This window comes from Anomaloglossus baeobatrachus, chromosome 5 (genome assembly GCF_048569485.1).
Source record: "Anomaloglossus baeobatrachus isolate aAnoBae1 chromosome 5, aAnoBae1.hap1, whole genome shotgun sequence".
Classification (NCBI taxonomy): Eukaryota; Metazoa; Chordata; class Amphibia; order Anura; family Aromobatidae; genus Anomaloglossus; species Anomaloglossus baeobatrachus.
Window position 1 is genome coordinate 483335338 of NC_134357.1, and position 23778 is coordinate 483359115.

General features: G+C 50.9%; 1 long non-coding RNA gene across 2 annotated transcripts in view; it reads right to left on the reverse strand.

Moving 5' to 3' along the window:
• Positions 1-629: 629 nt before the first annotated feature.
• LOC142310372 (uncharacterized) overlaps positions 630-23778 on the reverse strand; it is a 64927-nt gene continuing 41778 nt past the window's right edge. For both annotated transcript variants that reach the window (XR_012754143.1, XR_012754142.1), the window contains one exon: positions 630-2205. This is a non-coding gene — a long non-coding RNA (uncharacterized LOC142310372). The remainder of the gene's footprint in view (positions 2206-23778) is intronic.

Consider the following 23778-nt stretch of genomic DNA (forward strand, 5'->3'; position numbering starts at 1 on the left):
GTCACAATGCCAAATTAATTCCGAATGTGTAAACCTGCTAAATCTGCAGGGGGTTGAATACTACTTGTAGGCACTGTATATATATATATATATATATATATATATATGGGCCTCGTGACATCTTTTGTCAGATGAGTTTTGGGAAAAAAAGGATTGGGCATGTTGAATTCCTTTTTTTAATTCACCCAGGAAGTAAGCCAAAGGTGTTTGACAGTGGCTTACTCCAAGCTGCACATTGAAAACACATCCATACTTAGCTAAACCGCGCATGTGTAGCACCTGCGGGGCAAGGGGTTAACGTTACTCGTCACTGGGCCAGTGATGTCGGGTCTGGGATGTCATGGTTGGCCACTGCCCAGCTTCGTGGCCCCGAGGCGCACAATAAAAGGGAGGATGATGATGGTTGTTTGTCTCGTGACGCTACCTGTGGTGTGCAGCCAGGGATTAGCCGCCGCTGTGGATGCTGTCCTCTGGGGTGGATGGTGTCACAGCTGGAATGGTTTAGCTCCCCACAGGTGGAGCAAGCCCCATGGATGTTGATAGGGTGGTAGTTTATGGTGTTGTACACTGGGGAGCAGGGCTGAGGACGCCGACAGTAAATGGACGACACAGGCTGGTAGTTTCCTTTACCTTTTACTGGTCAGCTGTTATGGTTACAGGTTACAGTGGTCTGGTGAGTCGGGAAGCAGTGAGGAATCCCTTCTCTGCCAGGTACATTGGAGGCCTTTCTTAGTGCGCTCTGACTGTGGGTTGCTGTGGCCCGGAGCAGCACAGTGTCCCTATTCCTAGATGTGATTTTCTTTATCCCTTGTGGCGGGCAGCACGAGCCGGATGTAGGGCCCGCTGGTATTTCTGCAGCCCTGGGCTCTTTTATGCTACTGCCCCTTGGGAGTCTCTGTTGGGCCAGGCAGTGTGTTCCTGCCCTCTGGGTTTACTGCTGGGTCTTTAGCACCCGACAGTCAAGGACACCGGTGTCCTGATTCAGCGCTCGGTCCTGGAAAGCTTGAGACAGTTCTCTAGCAGCGACTGTTCTCTTTTCCTGCTACTAGAGTTCTGAGTTTTCTCTTCCTCTTCTTCCTCTCTCTCTAACCCCTCCCCAGCACAGAATGCATAGGGAAGTTCGCGCCAAACAGGACTTGAGCTCCCCCTTCTGGCCTGGATTAGGAAGTGTTTAGTGTGTGATTGTATCTGGCATAGAGGTTTCCCTGCTGTTTCCAGGCATAGCATTGCCCTCTGGTGATGAGAACAACTCCACTGTGGCTCCCATGACCACTGGGGTGTCACACATGCATCTGTACTAGGGGGGCAGGAGAAAGAGTTACTGAACAATCAAGTTATTTTAAGACAGGAATATAAAGTGTGTGAGTACTTAAAAGCCTCAGACCTTACTCCATAGGGATGCATGCCTGAAACGCGTGGATGGGAACTTAATACTTACTGATCTTGGAACTTCATTGGGCTATGACTGTCCCATCTGCTACATTATAGATCTTGCAAGATGGCTCTATATATATGTCGACGAAGATTAAGGGGAATATTGCAGACCTGTGATCTCCACTTAAGATCACGTTCTTGGAAATTATGCTATGGGGACAGTATTTGAACACAGTGCATACTAAGAAGTTAAAGTATCATTGAATATTAGAGATTTTCTTTATAGAGCTGCCATTGAGGAATATTTACTAAAACTAGTGTAAAGGACTAGTGCATGTTACTCTATACCAACTAATTGTATTTCATCCACTCCAAGTCAATCCAATCAATCTGGAAAATGATTACTAGAACCCAACTGGCTACAATGATCCAATTCGCCATGTTTCACAGTTTCCTCCATTGGCTTTCGATGTATTCCCAAAAATACACCAATTAAGAGTCCAACCTGAGAACCATGAAGAGTAATGCAGAGCCCATCATCAATCTCCGCTCTCTGACTCTCTGAGGACCTTTTATTCTACTGTGCATTATAAAGAAGCCTTTGGCAGCCACAGATCCAAATTACAGTCATCTTAAAGGAATCCCGGCGTACCGCATTTCGAATTAATAAACCAAGAACTATTTGGAGAAATTAGAAAAATTTTGAAACAAGATGAGATGAATCAGCTCTGCCCCGAGGCTCGCCATTAATTTCCTCTTTAAACGGGTCAAATTAAAACATTCGTCTTGAGATATCCTAGTAACCTGGAAGAACGAAGTCGTCAGTGGTGCCTGCAAGGAAGAGGAGATAGACAAGTAGTTAAACGATTATCTTGCCAACTAATTGTCTGGGCACAGCTCTTTTTTTTTTAATGGTACAATATACAATAATGGTTCCTTTGTGTGAGAGTCAGGGATGTGCACACAGACGTTTATGTCTCATGTTTCATCCTATACTTTAAAATGGAAGATAATATGAAGTGCAGTAGACAAAGTGTTTGTCCAACGTGAAATAATATGTATCAGAAAGTCACATATGCCAGAAATCCGCGCTTCGAAACTCCAATCAAAAATATCCTATGATCGATAGCAATCTGTTCCCCACCTTGAAAAAGAACTCTGGTCCCTTTAAAAATATAACAAATAATTATGAAATGAGCATTTACTTCAAGGGTATGTACACACAATGTCTTCTTCAGGATGATCAACTCCATGACCCACCTGAAAAAGTGCTAAAAAGAATGAACATATACATCACAATGTAACAACGACTTGCTGTGGTTATCTTCAGTCTTACTGAGCTTCTGATAACCACTTCAAAAGCTGTGAAGAAGTAACCTGACCATTCTTTTGGGGGCTTCCAATCAACAAGTCTATGTAAAAATGGTAACAAAAACAAACAAAAATGACAGAAATAGACCAAGCCAGAAAGACGCTTGAGGACCAAAGGACTCCACCGGTGTGTTGTGAAGTGTCTTCCTCCTTGGGTAAAAGAAGTCATGTACATACCCTAAAGGGATTTGTAAGGACTTGTTATGTCTCTAAATTGGTAAGAAACCATCTTCTACAACACCACGGATCAGCACAATTAAGACAACAGCTGAATGGCCAGGAAGAGTTACCAAAATGGACATACCACTTTGCCAATGTCATTGTGCCAATGGTGGTGGGACTACCACTGATCAGACATTGATGGCCAATTCTAAGGGGTACTTTGCACGCTGCGACATCGCAGGCCGATGCTGCGATGCCGAGCGCGATAGTGCCCGCCCCCGTCGCAACTGCGATATCCTTGTGATAGCTGCCGTAGCGAACATTATCGCTACGGCAGCTTCACATGGACTCACCTGTCCTGCGACCGTCGCTCTGGCCGGCGACCCGCCTCCTTATTAAGGGGGCGGGTCGTGCAGCGTCACTGTGACGTCACACAGCAGGCGGCCAATAGGAGCGGAGGGGCGGAGATGAGCGGGATGTAAACATCCCGCCCACCTCCTTCCTTCCGCATATCCTACGGAAGCTGCAGTGACGCCGGTAGGAGATGGTCCTCGCTCCTGCGGCTTCACACACAGCGATGTGTGCTGCCGCAGGAGCGAGGAACAACATCGGACCGTCGCGTCAGCGTAATCATGGATTACGCCGACGCTGCACCGATGATACGATTACGACGCTTTTGCGCTCGTTAATCGTATCATCGAGCCTTTACACACTATGACGTCGCATGCGATGCCGGAAGTACGTCATTTTCAATTTGACCCCACCGACATCGCACCTGCGATGTCGTAGTGTGCAAAGCCCGCCTAAGAATAGACCACCTAGATTTGGGCTGGGACAGTGACTCCCACTAATCACCAGAGTGTCACAGGTGTGACAGACAGTCACGTGGTTTCTGACAATAGAAGGTCACAGAATTTGGCTGCACAAAATGCTCCCTGACATTCTATTGATCCTGCTGTCAGTATTCATTGTACTAGGTAGCTTTCCTGCTGGATTTTCATCTCCCCTTTTGGACCCAGCAGAAGCTCGCCTTCCACCCAGTTGCTGATCATCAGTATTTTCTTGGTGCTTAAATACTTCCATCTTCCCTGGTCTGGTGCTGGTGATATTATTCAGTTCATTCTAGCTCTGGTTGCAATCAGGTCGCTTGCGCTCATCTCTAGTATCGTTGCTGAAGCTTGCTAAACTCCTGCCTGAGTCATCTCTGGATAAGTAGTTCATGCTTTTTCCCCGTGTCCCTCTTGTGTCTTCCTTTAGCGTTTAGTGGTGTTGACGAAGCGCTCATTCCACCCATTCCCTATTTAGGGTCCAGCACTAGGGATTCCTAGGGTCAGATATTCGGCTTGAAGCATAGGTGCAGAGGTGGTGAGGGTGAGGTGGTGAGGGACCCCAGGGATCTGCTGTAGGTTTGAAGGCGTCACAATCTCCCCCTTCCCTAGACACAGGGGTACCCTTCCCTTAACTTTCGCTGCTCGCTTGATACTTCCCTGTACCTACCATGACACAGAGAAGTGGACCCAGTCCTCATTCATTCTAGATAAAATAAAATGGATTTTAGGAGTTAGACTTTATTGGCGGTTGGGCATACACTGCGCTTGGGTATCCGCTATGGTAGTTGATGGGATTCCCAGTAGTCAAGCCTCCACCTATGTTGCATTTATCACCTGTCCAGTAAGATCCCCAACTATCTACCATTTGTCAACTATCCAGCTATTTAGCCACTTTATTGTGCTATATGGTAGGGGCCCCAATGGCGAAACCTCCACAGGTCAGATATAATAAATAATAAATGTATAAAGGGAAATTCCTGCCTCAGAAATCTAACAAATATTCATTATGGAGTGTAAATCCCAAAGTGTTGGGGGTTAGATGGCTGGAAAACACATCAATCAACACAGAAGCAGACCCAATCCCTCTTTACTCCTAGCTGCATGGTAGTGGCTAATAAATGTTTGAGTGGATCAATGATTGGATACATTCTGTTCATATGGAGAACTGGTGATCACGGCAGGTCCAAGAAGTCGGCCCCCCACCTATCTAGTATTTATAACCTCTCCAGCCCCTTTAAATGGCTCGAGCCCAAGTGATCAGACATTGATTACCTATTTTAAGTGTAGACCATCAATAGTTGAATGGATATTCAAATCTACATGACTTGTCACCTATCCACTGAATTAGTGATTGACTCCCAAACAAGTGGGAGCCGACTGATCACCAAAACGGTAAATCCCCAATTCCAGTGGAATGATGAAAATGCCCCATTACTCAATTCAAATTGGATTTTAATCGCCTTTTTGCATTTGGAAGAACAAGGGGAATGGGTGATTAATAAAGGTCTCAGCAATTGGACCTATCTAGCATTGATACCTATTGATACGTATCCTATAAATCACTTGTAAGGCCACATCTGGAAAACTTAGATTTGCTTAGCTTAGAAAAAAGACTTCTCAGAGGAGATCTCATTTATAAATACATGTGTGGTCAATACAAAGGACTGACATGACTTATTCCTTCCAAAGACAACACTTAGGGGCACTTTGCACGGTGCGACATCGCACCTGCGATCTCGTTGGGGTCAAATTGAAAGTGACGCACATCCGGCGCCGGTAACGATGTCGCAGCGTGTAAAGCCTAGATGCACCGATAAACGATCGCAAAAACATCACAATCGGGTGATCGGTGTAGCGTTGGTCATTTTCATAAATTCGCTGCAGTGACAGATACAATGTTGTTCCTCGTTCCTGCGGCAGCACACATCACTGTGTATGAAGCTGCAGGAGCGAGGAACATCTCCTTACCTGCCGCCGGCTGCAATGAGGAAGGACGGTGGTGGGCGGGATGTTTACGTCCGGCTCATCTCCGCCCCTCCGCTTCAATTGGCCGCCTGCCATGTGACGCCGCACGACCCGCCCCCTTAGGAAGGAGGCGGGTCGCCGGCCAGAGCGACGTCGCAGGGCAGGTGAGTGCATGTGAAGCTGCCGTAGCAATATTATTCGCTACGGCAGCAATCACAAGATATCGCACCTGCGACAGGGGCAGGGACTATCGCTGCAGTGTCAGTAAGACATTGTTACCGATGTCGCAGTGTGCAATGTGCCCCTAAGGACCAGGGAGCGTTCCCTGCGAGTAGAAGAAAATAGATTCCAGCAGTTAAATAGGAAAGGGTTCTTTACAGTTAGAGCAGTCAGACTGTGGAATCCCTTACCGCAAGAAATAATAATGGCAGTGTGGTAAGGTTACTTACTCTGTTTATGTGATAAGGTAGCACACAGGAACATTTCCATTTAAAAGTGTGGTCAGTTTATTGAAGCATACATAAACTGTACTCCTGGTATATAACACACAAGGTTTTAAAGTCTGTGTGACTGGTGGTACATCCAGTAATAGAAGAAGCTGTGGAAAAATAAAGCGCAATAGGGTCTTACCCTTGTATGTAGGGGTATAGGATGGGGGAGCAATACTACTCACCAAAAGTGGTTGTGAGAGTCACAACCACTGTAATCGCACGTAAAATTTGACCACGGCAGCAGCAACCCAAAGCGGCAGATAACAGAGAGAGGTAGAAACTGGGTTCTTCAAAGCCGCGCCAATGATCACCAGCCGATTGATGTATGCTTGTATCTGATGGTCCTGAGGAAGGGAGCAGGGCTCCTGAAACGCGTAGACCGATGCAACAATAAAGCTTCATTGATCTGATCCTTTGGCTGGTGATCATTGGCGCGGCTTTGAAGAACCCGGTTTCTACCTCTCTCTGTTATCTGGTGGTACATCCAAACATTTTCAGATACACATCTCAAGTATCCCAGTGGAGCTATCTGAGCCTTCACTCATTGACCCCTCTCCAGAAGTACCTTCTGGAGGTTTCACAAACCTCCATACACTTACTCCGATCAGAAAAATTGAGGCCTCACTTTCCTTCAGAGGATTCCTTCGAGAGGCTTCACAAACTCTATACACGGTCAGGATAAGCAAATCGTCCCTTCTCTCAGAGGATTCCTTCCTAGAGACATCACAGTCTCCCCACACTGACCATATGGCAAACAAAAAGTCTAAATCTTAACAGATGAGACACACCCATGGGCGGAGGTATGTGGATAGTCAGACTCACCTGCTTTTCCAGCTATCCGTAAAACCTTGCCCTGGTACGCTCTAACAAGACATGTGGCACTAAAAGTACAAGAACGGACATCCAGGTTTACACAACTTCGGTGATACATGCCGGCCACCATGTTAGAGCAGATATTATAGCAGCTTTTAAAAAAAGGCTGGATGATTTCCTCAGTACACATAGCATTGTGGGTTAGAGATAATTTAGAGTCGAAAATGTAGAACTGGTGGAGGAAGGTTGAACTAGATGGACCTAGGTCTTTTTTCATCCTATGCAACTATGTAGAGAGAAGATGGAGGAGCGGCGCTCTGCCTTTAGCTCCTCCCTCTGCCTCAAGCTCCTCCCTCCTCCTGTCATCATAGAATCTCATCAGCACCAACTGCCATCCCCTATCTCAGTAATAGGAAAATCTTCACTGAATACAGAATTTACACATGAGTGACAATTTTGATAATGACTGATGTCTGGCAGAGAAAGAAGCAAATCTGACTGATACAATATATTACAAAGTTGTTTATTTTCATGACTACTATTGATTTATGAAATAAATATTGAAACAACAATTACACATTGAGTATTTGTCTATTAATTCTCCTTGGTGCTGTTCAAAAACAAGAACCATCCATTTCTGCTTTTGATTCCTCTATGGGATAAATGATGCATTCCAGTAATTTTTCAATGCCTGATGGCCCAATGTGTTAAGGGGAAAAACCTGGGTTTTTCTTCCTTCTGTTGGCACATCCTTCCTCCTAACATTTGTCATTGATTAACGCAAAGATTTACCATGCAGCCTCCACATCCCCAGCTTTTCGCAGACTGAGTGATAATGACCCTGGAGACGTTGACCTGTGACTTCATTTTTTTCCCCCTTTCGCACTGAAGTCTCTTACTATTTTAGGACACCGGAGAATTGCACTCTCGCACTTCATTTCCATCCGTAGCCACCCCACTGGGGTCTGGAGGCTAAGAGTACTGTTACTTTAAGGTGGAAAATAGAATTCCTTACATAGTGGATGATGTCCTATAGAGTGGAGGAAGACAACAAGTGCCAACGAATGGAGACGTGAGAAACATCTTCGCCACTTCAGTTCTGTTTGCAAAAGGTTTAAGAGCGGATATAAATCTTCTTTCTTGATCTTAGTCTCCATTCTCCTGCACGTAACACTGCAAATGATATCAAAGGGCCATCAGGAAATCTGTGATTAGTAACCGCCGATACTGTTTGTACAACCGTCATACTGGAAGACGTGACATTCCTCAGAAGATAAAAGACTCCAACCCGGCCAACTTAGACTATTGGCATTGGCCTTAAAAGGAGCCTATCACCAGATTTGGCGACTATAAGCTGTGGCCACCACCATTGAGCCCTTATTACAGCATTCCAGAATCTATATATATAATTGCCTTATTCTGTCTGTCTGTGTGTCTGTCTTGCTCCAAAATTGTGTCCCGGGATATGTCCTTACGGTGACAAACAGCGGATTGGCTGCTGGCCTCGCCATGTCCCCGCCCCCCTGCACGGATTGGCCGCTCACCTCGCCTTGGCTCCTCCCCTCCTCACAGATTGGCAGCTCGCCTCGCCTCGGGTCCGCCGCCCCTCGCACGGATTGGCCATGTCGTTACGGTGAAAAACAGCGGATTGGCAGCTGGACTCGCCATGGACCCGCCCCCCCCGCACGGATTATGCGCTCGCCTCGGCTCCTCCCCCCGCACGGATTGGCCGCTCTCCTCGCCCAGGCTCCGCCCCCCCTGCACGGATTGGCCGATCGCCCAGGCTCCGCCCCCCACACGAGGTGAGCGCATCAAGGTCCTGCGGCGGAAACAACACACAACACACACACACACACACATACACACACACACACACACACCAGATCGCATCCACATACTCACAACATCCCGTGATATCGCTTGCTTCTCAGCGGCGATACTGTGTAGTGATCTTCCAGGACCTGCCAGAGGATCACATGGCCGGAAGCATGTGGTATCTCCGGATGTTGTGACTGTGTCAGCGCGTGTATGCGATCGTATGTGTGTGAGTGTGAGTGTATGCGATCGGGTGTGAGTGTGTGTGTGTGAGTGTATGCGATCGGATGTGTGTAAGTGTGTGAGTGTATGCGATCGGATCTGTGAGTGTCGGCAGAGGAGCACGGCGTGCAGCACAGCTGCTGGGACCGCCCACCGGTGGGCACAGGGAGAAATGAGGTGTGTGTGTGAGTGTATGCGATCAGATGTGTGCGTGTTTAATGTCTGATGTGTGACCGTGGAGCACGATGGGGAGTGCGCAGCATAGGGGATGGAGCACGATGGGGAGTGCGCAGCATGGGGGATGGAGCACGATGGGGGGTGCACAGCATGGGGAATGGAGCACGATGGGGAGTGCGCAGCATGGGGGATGGAGCACGATGGGGGGTGCGCAGCATGGGGGATGGAGCACGATGGGGGATGCGCAGCATGGGGGATGGAGCACGATGGGGAGTGCGCAGCATGGGGGATGGAGCACGATGGGGGGTGCGCAGCATGGGAGATGGAGCACGTTTGGGAGTGCGCAGCATAGGGGATGGAGCACGATGGGGAGTGCGCAGCATGGGGGATGGAGCACAATGGGGGGTGCGCAGCATGGGGGATGGAGCACGATGGGGAGTGCGCAGCATGGGAGATGGAGCACGTTTGGGAGTGCGCAGCATAGGGGATGGAGCACGATGGGGAGTGCGCAGCATGGGGGATGGAGCACGATGGGGAGTGCGCAGCATAGGGGATGGAGCACGATGGGGAGTGCACAGCATGGGGGATGGAGCACGATGGGGGGTGCACAGCATGATGGATGGAGCACGATGGGGAGTGCGCAGCATGGGGATGGAGCACGATGGGGAGTGCGCAGCATGGGGGATGGAGCACGATGGGGGGTGCGCAGCATGGGGGATGGAGCACGATGGGGAGTGCGCAGCATGGGGATGGAGCATGATGGGGAGTGCGCAGCATGGGGGATAGAGCACGATGGGGGGTGCGCAGCATGGGGGATGAAGCACGATGGGGAGTGCGCAGCATGGGAGATGGAGCACGTTTGGGAGTGCGCAGCATAGGGGATGGAGCACGATGGGGGGTGTGCAGCATGGGGGATGGAGCACGATGGGGAGTGCGCAGCATAGGGGATGGAGCACGATGGGGAGTGCGCAGCATGGGGGATGGAGCACGATGGGGGGTGCGCAGCATGGGGGATGGAGCACGATGGGGAGTGCGCAGCATGGGGGATGGAGCACGATGGGGGGTGCGCAGCATGGGGGATGGAGCACGATGGGGAGTGTGCAGCATGGGGGATGGAGCACGATGGGGAGTGCGCAGCATGGGGGATGGAGCACGATGGGGAGTGCGCAGCATGGGGGATGGAGCACGATGGGGAGTGCGCAGCATGGGGATGGAGCACGATGGGGAGTGCGCAGCATGGGGGATAGAGCACGATGGGGGGTGCGCAGCATGGGGGATGGAGCACGATGGGGAATGCGCAGCATGGGGGATGGAGCACAATGGGGAGTGGGGATGGAGCATGATGGGGGGTGCGCAGCATGGGGGATGGAGCATGATGGGGGGTGCGCAGCATGGGGGATGGAGCACGATGGGGGGTGCACATCTCCCCCCAAAACACACACACACACACACACACACTGCCACACACGCACTGCACAACACACCACACACACACTGGGAACCACAAACACTGCCCTACACAGACACCCACACACACAACGCCGCACACACACAACACCCAACACACAAACACTGCGGCACACACAAATATACGCACATACTGCACAACACACACATTGCACAAAACATACCTCCCCCCAAAACACACACACACACACACACAAACCGCGCAACACACATACATAATGATACAGACACACAGCGCTCTACAAACAACGCAACACACAAACAACACCGCTCTCACCCCCCGCCACACCCAGACAACACCCAGAACATGTACAGCGCCCTACACAAACACTTGCTTACTACAGACAACAACATCTATATATATATATAACAAAAATCATACATTAACTACACAATACGTAAATTCTAGAATACCCGATGCGTAGAATCGGGCCACCTTCTAGTCTATATATATAATTGCCTTATTCTGTCTGTCTGTCTGTCTGTCTGTCTTGCTCCAAAATTGTGTCCTTACGGTGACACAAAGCTGATTGGTCGCTGGGCTCGCCATGGCCCCGCCCCCCCGCACGGATTGGCCGCTCGCCCAGGCAACTCGCCCACGCCCCGCCCCCTCACGCAATGCACGCTCGCTCTGGCCCCGCCCCCCGCACGCATTCCCCGAACCGACCGACACGGAGCCACGACTCCCAGGTAAGTACTGTACCCCCGGGAGCCAACATCAGCGTACGCCGCCAACCCAGCCGACACATACCCTCGCATTGCTGGGGTTGCCGCCGTATGCTGGTGTGGGCTCCTGTGCGAGCGGGGGACGGGATACGCTGGTAACTATGGTAGCATAGTTACCAGCGCATCAAGGTCCTGCAGCGGCGGAACATACATACACACGCACGCACACACACACACACACACACACACACACATCAGATCACACTCACTCTCACACACACCTCACACACACATCACATCGCATCCACACACTCACAACATCCTGGGATATCCCTTGCTTCTCGGCGGCGATACTGTGCTGTTAACTTCCAGGACCTGCCGGAGGATCACATGGCCAGAAGCATGTGGTATCTCTGGATGTTGTGAGTGTGAGCGCGTATGTGCAATATCGTCAATGTGTGTGTGCGTGAGTGTATGCGATCGTGTGTGTGTGAGTGTATGCGATCGGGTATGTGTGAGTGTATGCGATCGGGTGTGTGTGAGTGTATGCGATCGGGTGTGTGTGTGTGTGCGATCGGATCTGTGTCGGCAGAGGAGCACGGCGTGCTGGAGGAGGCTGGGAGGAGAGAGGCTGATCCTGGGGAACGCTGGGAGGAGGAGGTTGAGAGAAGAGAGGCTGATGCTGGGGAAGGCTGAGGCTGGGGTAGGCTGGGAGGAGAGAGGCTGATGCTGGGGACAGAAAAGGCTGATGCTGGTGTAATGAGGTGGCAGGGGGGCCTCCGGCCTTGTAGTCGTGGCCTTTGTAGATTCGAGGCTCTCCCCTGACTCCCTCACTACTTCAAGGTCGGGGACTAACTTGGTGGGGCAGAGTGTGGTGATGTCGTCGGTCGTTGTACAAACAGTCTTCAGGCAGGATGTGGTGAAAACAAAAGACATCTTTATTTTACACACGAAGTCACAATCCGGCTGTTGCAGCAAAAAAACACTTCCTGGGGCTGGGGGACAACCTGCCCTGACGTACCCTCGCGTGGGGATGTGCCCTGGTTAATCCGCTTCACCGGGCTCCCACTGGCGGTTACACACGCACCGGACCCACACCGGTTGCTTCACTCTCCGAGGTTCCATCCTCTCCCGTTCTCTCCGGCGTCCCCTCTTAATTCAGCCCCCACACTCTGCCCCTTGATCTTCACTCTCTCACGTCCCGGATCCAACTGCCTCTCACACACACACTCATTCCCCTTGGTTTCTGCCGGCTCCTCCTTCCACTGTGGTGACAGCCGTCCCACCCGGCCACTAGGGGTGCCCTAACACAATACACATAAACAAAAGTAAAACATTTTTATTAATGGCATTTCCGGTAAACTATGCTCCCTTTGTAGGGGGTATGCTCACCCACTACACACCTCCCCTCTTAAAACCCGAGCCTCCCGGCAAGGCTCCATCATAAAAAAACACACATATTTAAAACTAGGCACAGCATGATGAACAAACTACGAACCAGTCCACAACAGGCGGCCCGGAAGAAAGGGGCACCAGTCCAGCGCCCGGTCTTGGTAGTGCCCGGAGGCTTAGCAGTGCTCCCGGTCTTTGGTGGTGCCCGGAGGCTTAGCAGCGCTCCCGGTCTTTGGTGGTGCCCGGAGGCTTTCAAGCGCTCCCGGTCTTGGTCGTGAGCAACAGGAACTCAAAACTTTTTCTCCATGACACGGAGGAGCCCCTGGCCCAGTCCGGCAGCAGACTCTCTCCGGGCTCAGTCACTTAAACGTTGCTGAACTTCAACTTGTAAACGAACACCCGGTCTTCCAATCAACCGGTCAGAATGTTTTATTCTGGGTGCAACACCCGCTTCCACTCGGCTCTCTGAGCCCTGATATAATCTGACAGAGATTGTCCGGGCTGTCGGCGCAGCCGCTGAAAAGGCTCGCATGCGACGGCAGGCTTCGGTGCCATGGTCTCCTCAGGCACCGATGGAGGCGATGGGGTCGCTACCCTAGGCGGTGGCGGTATATCCACGACGATAACCGGGTTGTTGTTAAGACTCTGGCTAATAGCCAGCACCGCCGGGGTTCCCCTCTCTGAGTCGGTAGGCGGTCCGGGCTTCACTTCTGGAGCGACGGCTAGAGTGCGTCTTGACTGAGAGGATTCACTCAGCACCGGTCTTGACTGCGCCCGTCGCCGGCTTTGGTGTTCCTCCCACTCTAACTCCTGCTGCCACTGAACTGCTTCTTGCGAGGTGGGCATACGGGAGACGCTGACCGCAAAGAGGCCGCGGCACCCCGCTTCAGGTATGAACCGGACTTTCTCTCCTGGGTAGAGCGTGTGTAGACGCTGAGGTAAGCCCTCGACATCCAAGTGTACCCGGTTATAAAAATAATCGTCACCGGTCGTCTCCTCCCGGATAAAACCGTAGCCCCCTTGCTGGTTAAATTTCACCACTATACCCGTGGCAAACTGCAACTCCAGCTCTTCGCCCCGGGGACCGGCCATCATCTCCCGGGCGACAGTTTCCGCGAGCAGCCTCTCCTGCACGGGATCCGGCTCTGGGGACGGTGACCTCCTATAAGGTATGGAAGACGGCTGCACCGGGTTCCAGAAAAAGCCCCAATTATCCTGTTCTAGCTTCCGGGTAGGTGAGTCCTCCGGGGCTTGCACAGGAGCAGGGGTCGGCAGTTCCACCGCGACGGGTGGAGGTGTCTCTGAGTCTGGAAGGATTCCCGGAGGCCGATTCCCCACCGGCAGCGGATTGTCATAGGTCGCCCGGACCTCTGTTGTGGTTCCCCCGGTCACGGCATCCCATGTGGTGATCCAGGTAACTTTAGACGGGCGTCCTTGTCCCACAGGAGCGGCCGGTAACGCAAGCGGTGACACATTCGCAGCCGCAGCCGCAGGCTGCTTGGGGCGTCCTCTGCCCAGGTGGGCGAGCGCCATCGCGGTCTCTATCTCCTGTTGCTGCCTGGAGGTCTCCATCGTGCAAACGCTTGGTAGCTCTGACAATGGCGGCGAGGTCAGTGGAGATGCTGGAGGAAGTGGAGGCGGGCCTATTTTTCCCGCGCTTGAGCATACTCCACCCCCAGTCTCCCACATCATATCGACCCCTCCGCGACGGTTCTTCTTTCCCTTCAAAACACCGCCCACTTCACATGTTTTTCTGCATGCCCTGGGACCGGCACCTCCCCTCTTTGGGCGGAGTACTCCGAACTTCTTCTTCGGCACCGGCCAGCCCCAGGCTCTTCTTTTCGCGCGCTTTCTTCATCTTCACAGACGACGGCCATCTTGCCGCCATCTTGTGCCCGGTCCAACGCTTCAGGCACTTCTTTTTCTTCCCACCATGGGACTGGAAATCTTCTCTCATAGTCCGGATCCTGTGCTCTAGGCACCACTTGATCTCCGGCTTCTTGGGTCCCTGGCAGGGAATTCGCATCCTGCCGACTACGCCACATGTAATGAGGTGGCAGGGGGGCCTCCGGCCTTGTAGTCGTGGCCTTTGTAGATTCGAGGCTCTCCCCTGACTCCATCACTACTTCAAGGTCGGGGACTAACTTGGTGGGGCAGAGTGTGCTGATGTCGTCGGACGTTGTACAAACAGTCTTCAGGCAGGATGTGGTGAAAACAAAAGACATCTTTATTTTACACACGAAGTCACAATCCGGCTGTTGCAGCAAAAAAACACTTCCTGGGACTGGGGGACAACCTGCCCTGACGTACCCTCGCGTGGGGATGTGCCCTGGTTAATCCGCTTCACCGGGCTCCCACTGGCGGTTACACACGCACCGGACCCACACCGGTTGCTTCACTCTCCGAGGTTCCGTCCTCTCCCGTTCTCTCCGGCGTCCCCTCTTAATTCAGCCCCCACACTCTGCCCCTTGATCTTCACTCTCTCACGTCCCGGATCCAACTGCCTCTCACACACACACTCATTCCCCTTGGTTTCTGCCGGCTCCTCCTTCCACTGTGGTGACAGCCGTCCCACCCGGCCACTAGGGGTGCCCTAACACAATACACATAAACAAAGGTAAAACATTTTTATTAATGGCATTTCCGGTAAACTATGCTCCCTTTGTAGGGGGTATGCTCACCCACTACACTGGGAGGAGAGAGGCTGATGCTGGGAGGAGAGAGGCTGATGCTGGGAGGAGAGAGGCTGATGCTGGGAGGAGAGAGGCTGATCCTGGGGAAGGCTGGGAGGGGGAGGCTGAGAGAAGAGAGGCTGATGCTGGGGGAGGCTGAGGCTGGGGTAGGCTGGGAGGAGAGAGGCTGATGCTGGGGACAGAAAAGGCTGATGCTGGGAGGAGAGAGGCTGATGCTGGGAGGAGAGAGAGGCTGATGCTGGGAGGAGAGAGGCTGATCCTGGGGAAGGCTGGGAGGGGGAGCCTGAGAGAAGAGAGGCTGATGCTGGGGGAGGCTGAGGCTGGGGTAGGCTGGAAGGAGAGAGGCTGATGCTAGGAACAGAAAAGGCTGATGCTGGGAGGAGAGAGGCTGATGCTGGGAGGAGAGATGCTGATGCTTGCTGGGAGGAGAGAGGCTGATGCTGGGAGGAGAGAGGCTGATGCTGCGGGCAGAGAGGCTGATGCTGCGGGCAGAGAGGCTGATGCTGGTGCAGCATGGGGGATGGAGCACGATGGGGGGTGCGCAGCATGGGGGATGGAGCACGATGGGGAGTGCGCAGCATGGGGGATGGAGCACGTTTGGGAGTGCGCAGCATGGCGGATGGACCACGTTTGGGAGTGCGCAGTATGGGGGATGGAGCACGTTTGGGAGTGCGCAGCATGGCGGATGGACCACGTTTGGGAGTGCGCAGCATGGCGGATGGAGCACGTTTGAGAGTGCGCAGCATGGCGGATGGAGCACGTTTGGGAGTGCGCAGCATGGCGGATGGACCACGTTTGGGAGTGCGCAGCATAGCGGATGGACCACGTTTGGGAGTGCGCAGCATGGCGGATGGACCACGTTTGGGAGTGCGCAGCATGGCGGATGGAGCACGTTTGGGAGTGCGCAGCATGGCGGATGGAGCACGTTTGGGAGTGCGCAGCATGGCGGATGGAGCACGTTTGGGAGTGCGCAGCATGGCGGATGGTGCACGATGGGGAGTGCGCAGTATGGCGGATGGAGCACGTTTGGGAGTGCGCAGTATGGCGGATGGAGCACGTTGGGGAGTGCGCAGCATGGCGGATGGAGCATGTTTGGGAGTGCGCAGCATGGCGGATGGACCACGTTTGGGAGTGCGCAGCATGGCGGATGGAGCACGTTTGGGATTGCGCAGCATGGCGGATGGAGCACGTTTGGGAATGCGCAGCATGGCGGATGGAGCACGTTTGGGAGTGCGCAGCATGGCGGATGGAGCACGTTTGGGAGTGCGCAGCATGGCGGATGGAGCACGTTTGGGAGTGCGCATCATGGGGGATGCAGCACGATGGGGAGTGCGCAGTATGGCGGATGGAGCACGTTTGGGAGTGCGCAGCATGATGGACCACGTTTGGGAGTGCGCAGCATGGCGGATGGAGCACGTTTGGGAGTGCGCAGCATGGCGGATGGAGCACGATGGGGGGTGCGCAGCATGGCGGATGGAGCACGTTTGGGAGTGCGCAGCATGGCGGATGGAGCACATTTGGGAGTGCGCAGCATGGCGGATGGACCACGTTTGGGAGTGCGCAGCATGGCGGATGGAGCACGTTTGGGATTGCGCAGCATGGCGGATGGAGCACGTTTGGGAATGCGCAGCATGGCGGATGGAGCACGTTTGGGAGTGCGCAGCATGGCGGATGGAGCACGTTTGGGAGTGCGCAGCATGGCGGATGGAGCACGTTTGGGAGTGCGCATCATGGGGGATGCAGCACGATGGGGAGTGCGCAGTATGGCGGATGGAGCACGTTTGGGAGTGCGCAGCATGATGGACCACGTTTGGGAGTGCGCAGCATGGCGGATGGAGCACGTTTGGGAGTGCGCAGCATGGCGGATGGAGCACGATGGGGGGTGCGCAGCATGGCGGATGGAGCACGTTTGGGAGTGCGCAGCATGGCGGATGGAGCACATTTGGGAGTGCGCAGCATGGCGGATGGACCACGTTTGGGAGTGCGCAGCATGGCGGATGGAGCACGTTTGGGAGTGCGCAGCATGGCGGATGGAGCACGATGGGGAGTGCGCAGCATGGGGGATGGAGCACGATGAGGGGTGCGCAGCATGGGGGATGGAGCACGATGGGAGGTGCACACCTCCCCCCAACACACACACACACACACACACACACACGCACTGCACAACACACACACACACACACTGGGAACCACAAACACCGCCCTACACAGACACCCACACACACAGACAACGCTGCACACACACAACACCCAATACACAAACACCACGGCATACATAAATATACGCACATACCGCACAACACACACATTGCACAAAACATACCTCCCCCCAAAACACACCACACACACACAAACCGCGCAACACACACACACACACAACGCTACAGACACACAGCGCTCCACAAACAACGCAACACACATACAACACCGCTCTCACCCCCCGCCACACCCAGACAACACCCAGAACATGTACAGCGCCCTACACAAACACTTGGTAAGTACACACAACAACATCTATATATAGAACAAAAATCATACATGAACTACACAATACGTAAATTCTAGAATACCCGATGCGTAGAATCGTGCCACCTTCTAGTACTGTATATAAGAGCCCAGGCCTCTGTGTAGAACGTAAAAAACAGCTTTATAATACTCACCTGGGGGGGGCGGGTCGGTTCGATAGGTGTCACTGCTCTCCTGTCCATTGCCTCCTCACTACGGCGATCGCCGTTCTCCTTCTTCTGAGGCCCGTGTGCATGACACATCCTACGTCATCCATACTAGCAGTATTGAGGTCCTGCGCAGGCTCACTTTATTTATGTATTTTACTGCGCATGTGTCCCGGGCGGAGGGTACGCGCTCGCCACGCTCGGGTTTGGGGCTTCTGCTGCTGCTCGGTGGCTCGAGCGGTGGGCCAGACCCGGGGACTCGAGCAGCGCTCCTCGTCCACGAGTGAAAAAGGGTGGTTTGTTTTGGGAGATAGTTCGTGACGCCACCCACGGGTCGTGGTGATAAAGGGCACCACCGCTGCTGGTGACGGGGATCCCGGGAGCGATGGTAGGGAGCAGCTAGGATGTTGTCCCCTCCGTGGGTAGGGGTTGGTGATCCCAGGGCCCGGTGGTGTAACGGGGAGGCTGGATGGCTGGGGTGCAGGGTTGCAGGGGCAGCGCGGCACGGTGCCGGATGGCACTGGTGTACTCACTCAGGTAGTCACTGACAGAGTCTCTGGTAAACCAAACGGCTGGATGGACGGGTCCCACAGCCGGCTGCAGTGTTTGTGCTCTCCCCGGACAGTGTGATGGTGGCTGTCTTTCCCTGCACCTTGTTAGAATGTTCTGACTCCTGTGGTTGCCCACCGGTAGTCCGCTCCCCGGCGTATAGGTACCGAAGGAGCCCGTTTTGCCCTCAGGCGCTGGCCCTTGGATCTCTAGCCTATGGAGGTGGCTGTATATCCTCACGGTGTGGACTGTTGCCTTCTATCGGGTCTTTGTTGTTGGGAAACCCCTGGGGTTCCGGTCACACTCGGATTTGACCGTTGTCGGTGGCTCCAAGCCTAGTCGGGGTCCGATGGCCCTGCCTGTGTACTTAGCTTGACTCCACTCCCCGGTTCGGTACCGGCGGGCCACCACCCGACCCCGGTCCTACGGATCCACTAACTCCTGCAGACGGCCACCACCGTCTGCCAACCTTGCTGTTTGTGTCTGGGCCCCTACCCAGACACCGACAGTTTCTGACCTCTCACTTTCACCTCTAAACTCAATCTCTCCTTCACTCCTCCACTCCAAAACTGAACTAACTGCTTTTTCCCGCCTCCAGGCCTGTGAACTCCTCGGCGGGTGGGGCCAACTGCCTGGCTCCGCCCCACCTGGTGTGGACATCAGACCCTGGAGGGAGGCAACAAGGGTTTTTGTTTGACTGGTGTGACTATCCAGGGGAGGGGGTGTGTGTGGTGTTATGTCTATGACTACCTGGCTAGTCCAGGGCGTCACACATGCAAGGGCAATCTTTAACCTTTCCTTGTGCCTGCGCATTACAGTACTTTGATCTGCCCAGAGCAGGGCAGATCAGAGTGTGCCTGCGCAGAACCGCAATGCCAACATGTGTGGATGACATAGGACATGTCATCCATACTGGGCTGGGTTGAAGGAGGTAGGTGATCGCCACAGAGAGGAGGCACTGGGTCACAAACCAGCGACACCCATCGGACCAAACCACCCCCCTAGGTGAGTATAATAAAAGTGTTTTTTATGTTATACAGATCAGCCTGGGCTCTTATATACAGTATTCTGGAATGCTGTATATAAGGGCTCACTGGTGGTGGCCACAGGTTATAGGGGCCAAATCTGGTGGCAGCTTCCCTTTAAATAAGACAAATGACACTTTCAATCCTTCTTACAAAAAGTATTAAAAATTACATTTTTAGATTGGTGCCCTTAAAGAGACATAATTTTATTCCAACCAGTAGTACAAATCCTTAGTATTGGTGTCAGTGTATAAAATGTGCTAGATTATAGGACGTAAAGGTCAAATAAGATAAAAATTTGGGGGGCCAAAGTGGTAGTGCTGGCTATATTTGTAGGGGAACCTCTTTTTATACCTGACCATAGAAGGCAAAAATTGAAAAAAGGGAGCAGAGGGTTTTGGATTGTGAAATGTTCAAAAATATTCGGATGGGTGTGTTAAGGGTTCACAAAGACAATGCAACATAAAAATGAAATTTGGGGCGTCATGAGGGTGTCCCAGTGCACCTAAGGTCACCTCTATTTGTTACATACGGCAGTATAAATATATGGAAAATGTGTATGAAATGTGATTATAAGGATGTGTAAAAAAATGTAAATACAAAAATGTTTTTGAAACAGAGTGGTATGGGGTACCAGGTACTTAAAGGGGAGCTTCTTTTTATTGTATCCAACAGTACAAAAAAAATGGAAGAATGTGTGAGTAAATGGAAGTGTAATGCTACATTATCAAAATAATGATATGTAATGTTCCAAAAAGATGCAAAAAATTTAATCAAAATGGTGCCAAGGTGCCAACAGCACTTAAAGGGGCAAAACCGGGCAAGTGTGCTTAAGGCTTGGGTAAAGACAGGTCAATGTGTCTTGGCCAAGGGTATTTAGATATAGGGCCAATCCACTAGATTAGACCTTTGCCTGATTTTCAGCCTTTATCAGGTTTGTTAATTGAAGACTTGAAATAGGTAATTTACTATTCACTGTTCACTCACCTTTCATTGCACCAATACTTCACCACTTTACATATCTACTATACAAACCAGCTGCACCCGAGGAGTACTAACCACAAGCTGCTAACAGAGAAACTGACATTAACCTTTGCTGCACCAACAGAAATGAAAACAAATTTAAAATCCAGAGTCTCACAAGGCAAAGTGAGACTTTTGCCCCCAACGGCCCAACCTGTCATAATTCTCCTAATGACGGACGACATTTGTGCCAAAATAACACTCCTAGATTTCTTCAGCAGGAAACTACACAGCTACAACTGAAATGACACCTCAACTACTCTAGAAACAGGCTCCTTCAAAATGATCAGTATAGAAGATCTATCACCGGCATGGAGTAAAGCCAGGAGTGGGTAAATATAGCGGAAGGGCGTGATTATAAGATGCTACATCTGTGATAAAGACTATGAGGTATCTCAGCCACAAAGGAAAGAGTCTTTAACTCTTTCAGTATCAAATGAAAGTAAATCCACTCCAAAACAAGATGTAACCTGTGGACGCGACACACTCATGACACTAGTGTAGTGAAGGGGTTTACTGTTATATTACTAGTTGTCTAGATTACTAATGAAGTTTATAGTAACATCACTGGAGGTCAAGAAAAGTGAAGGGATTTATTGTAAAGTTCCTGATGGTCTAGGGTAGTTAAAGGGCTCTTTGTTACGTCATTGGTGATAAAGTGTAGTAATTAATAAGGGAGCTTTTTGCAATACCCCTGGTTGTCTGAGGTGCAAAAGTCTTTATAGCTGCATTTCTAGTGGCCTAACAAACAGAAGGAGCTTATGATTACATCTTTGTTGGGTTCATGGCACTGGAGGGGATTCATGGTTAAATCCCTGGTGGTCTAGGGTAGTGAAGGCTTTAATAGTAATATCCCAGAATGTTGCTATAAATTGTTCAGGCATATAGACACTGCATGGTGAGTATAAGCGAGGGTAAGAATACTTATTTTCAAAGGTCAGAATGGACCCTGTCTATCCATAGGTCTTTGCACTGCTGAGCAGGATGTAGGACATATATGATTGCCCCTGGAAATAGTAAAAGGATGGGAATTTGAGGGGATATTTTAAAGCTAGGTTTTTTTTAAGACAAAATACACAGCGTATTCTGGGAGCTTCTCTATATCTACTTCCAACATCACATTATCTTAAAACACACTTCAGTTAAAAAAAAACCCGTCTGGATCCCATTACACTTGGACCGTGTACAAATGTTGCATTTGGATCTGGGACAAATCCCTTGCTTATGTCTCTTGCTTTGTAAGTGAGAACAATCAACTTTTTAGGAGGGGCGGGAGGTGTGGGTTAAAGCTTGTTGTGCATCCATCCTTTCTCCGATCTGGCCGGCTACATACAAGATGGCATTACAGGCTCTTGGCCGAGGTGCGGGTGTCAGGGACCTGACAAATAGACGTATACATTCACGTGTGAACGTACATTGCATTGAACTGTCTTTTATTTCGTAAATTGTTCCCTTTTGGAACATATCGCGGTCTCGCTCAACTGACTTCTGTTTACTTCTGATATTACTTAATTGAGATGAATGAGTGAATGGTTTGGCCATTGAGTAGAACATCGCGACTTAGCAATTTCCTCCAGCTGTACGAGACAAAAGAGTGGAAGCTTGCCTACTGCAGATCCTATTAACCCAGGTCCAAAAAAACAGCACAAAACCTCAGTATATCAATGTTATCCTTGGTTTACAAGAACTCTGGTGTGTATTAAAGTGGGTAACTCAACAGTGACCAAACCACAACTTTAATGTTGTAGAACAACATAATCTAAATGTAGGATTTCCGAACACGGTTGGCCACACCAGTGGTGAACATCGTCATCTCCCTTCTTTTCTTAATTATGGTTTCTCTAGTCATGAACTGCTGAAAACTATGACCTCATTGAATAATGAAGACCAAGGCAAGACAAGTGTGCTACTATTTGGTGATATGAAATACCACTGAGGTCCTAGCTTTGAATCCAACCAAGTGCAATCCCTTTCTTATGTCTCTTGCTTTTGTAAGTGAGAACAATGAATCTGCTTGAAATGTGAGTATGTTCTCCCATTGGGTAAGAGGGTTTACCCAACTAGGTCAAAACTAAGACTCTAGTGTGTAGTAAAGACCATAACACTACATGAAGCATACATACACCAAACCTTTCATCAGGTTAAACAATATTTTACCATATTTTAGTTCACTGGAGAAAAAAATACAGATTTGGAAGATTGTCAAATAATGGTTACTTGTCTTGTCCAGTTCCTGTGCCAGTTGCCAATGGCTTTTGTCAACAACTGCAACTCTATGCTTCCACTTCTGTTCCCAATCTCACCAACAGTCTCTCTGGATCTGGCCATGGCTCTCCATCTCTTCTTAGACAGATCACATCTCTTCATCTCTCCTTGCACGGGTCACATCTTTCTATCTTTCCTTGGCCAGGTCACATCTCTCCTTGGCCAAGTCAAATCTCTCCATATCGCCTTGCCTGGGTCACAACTCTCCATCTCTGCTTTGCCAGGTTACATTTCTCGATCTTTCCTTCACTAGTTCACAGCTCTCCATCTCTCCTTGGCCAGTTACATCTCTACTTGGCCAGGTCGCATCTTTCCATTTTTGCTTGGCCAGGCCACATCTTTCCATCTTTGCTTGGCCAAGTCACATCTCTCCATCTCTACTTAGCCAGATCACATCTTTGCATCTTTTCTTGGCCAGGTTACATCTCTCCATCTCTACTTGACCAAGTCACATTTCTTCATCTCTCCTTCTCTAGTTTATATCTCTCGATCTCTCCTTGGCCAAGTCACATCTCTCCTTGGCCAGGTCAAATCTCTCCATCGCTCCTTGCCATTGATATCCACTATATAAAAGGCAGTCATCCTCCAATGTGCTGTTATGGCTTTTTTGTTTGTTTTTGAATATGACTTAAATTTTTCTTTGATTTGACCTCAGCCTTTTACTATTCTTCAGACTGTCTCCTGAATTTCTGCTTACTTCATTTTGAGTTTATCCTTTAGTCTGTCACATTTTGGATTATCTCAAGGTGAAAACCATTGGCTCCATCCCTGAACACAGGTCCATCATCACTACCCTTGCCAAT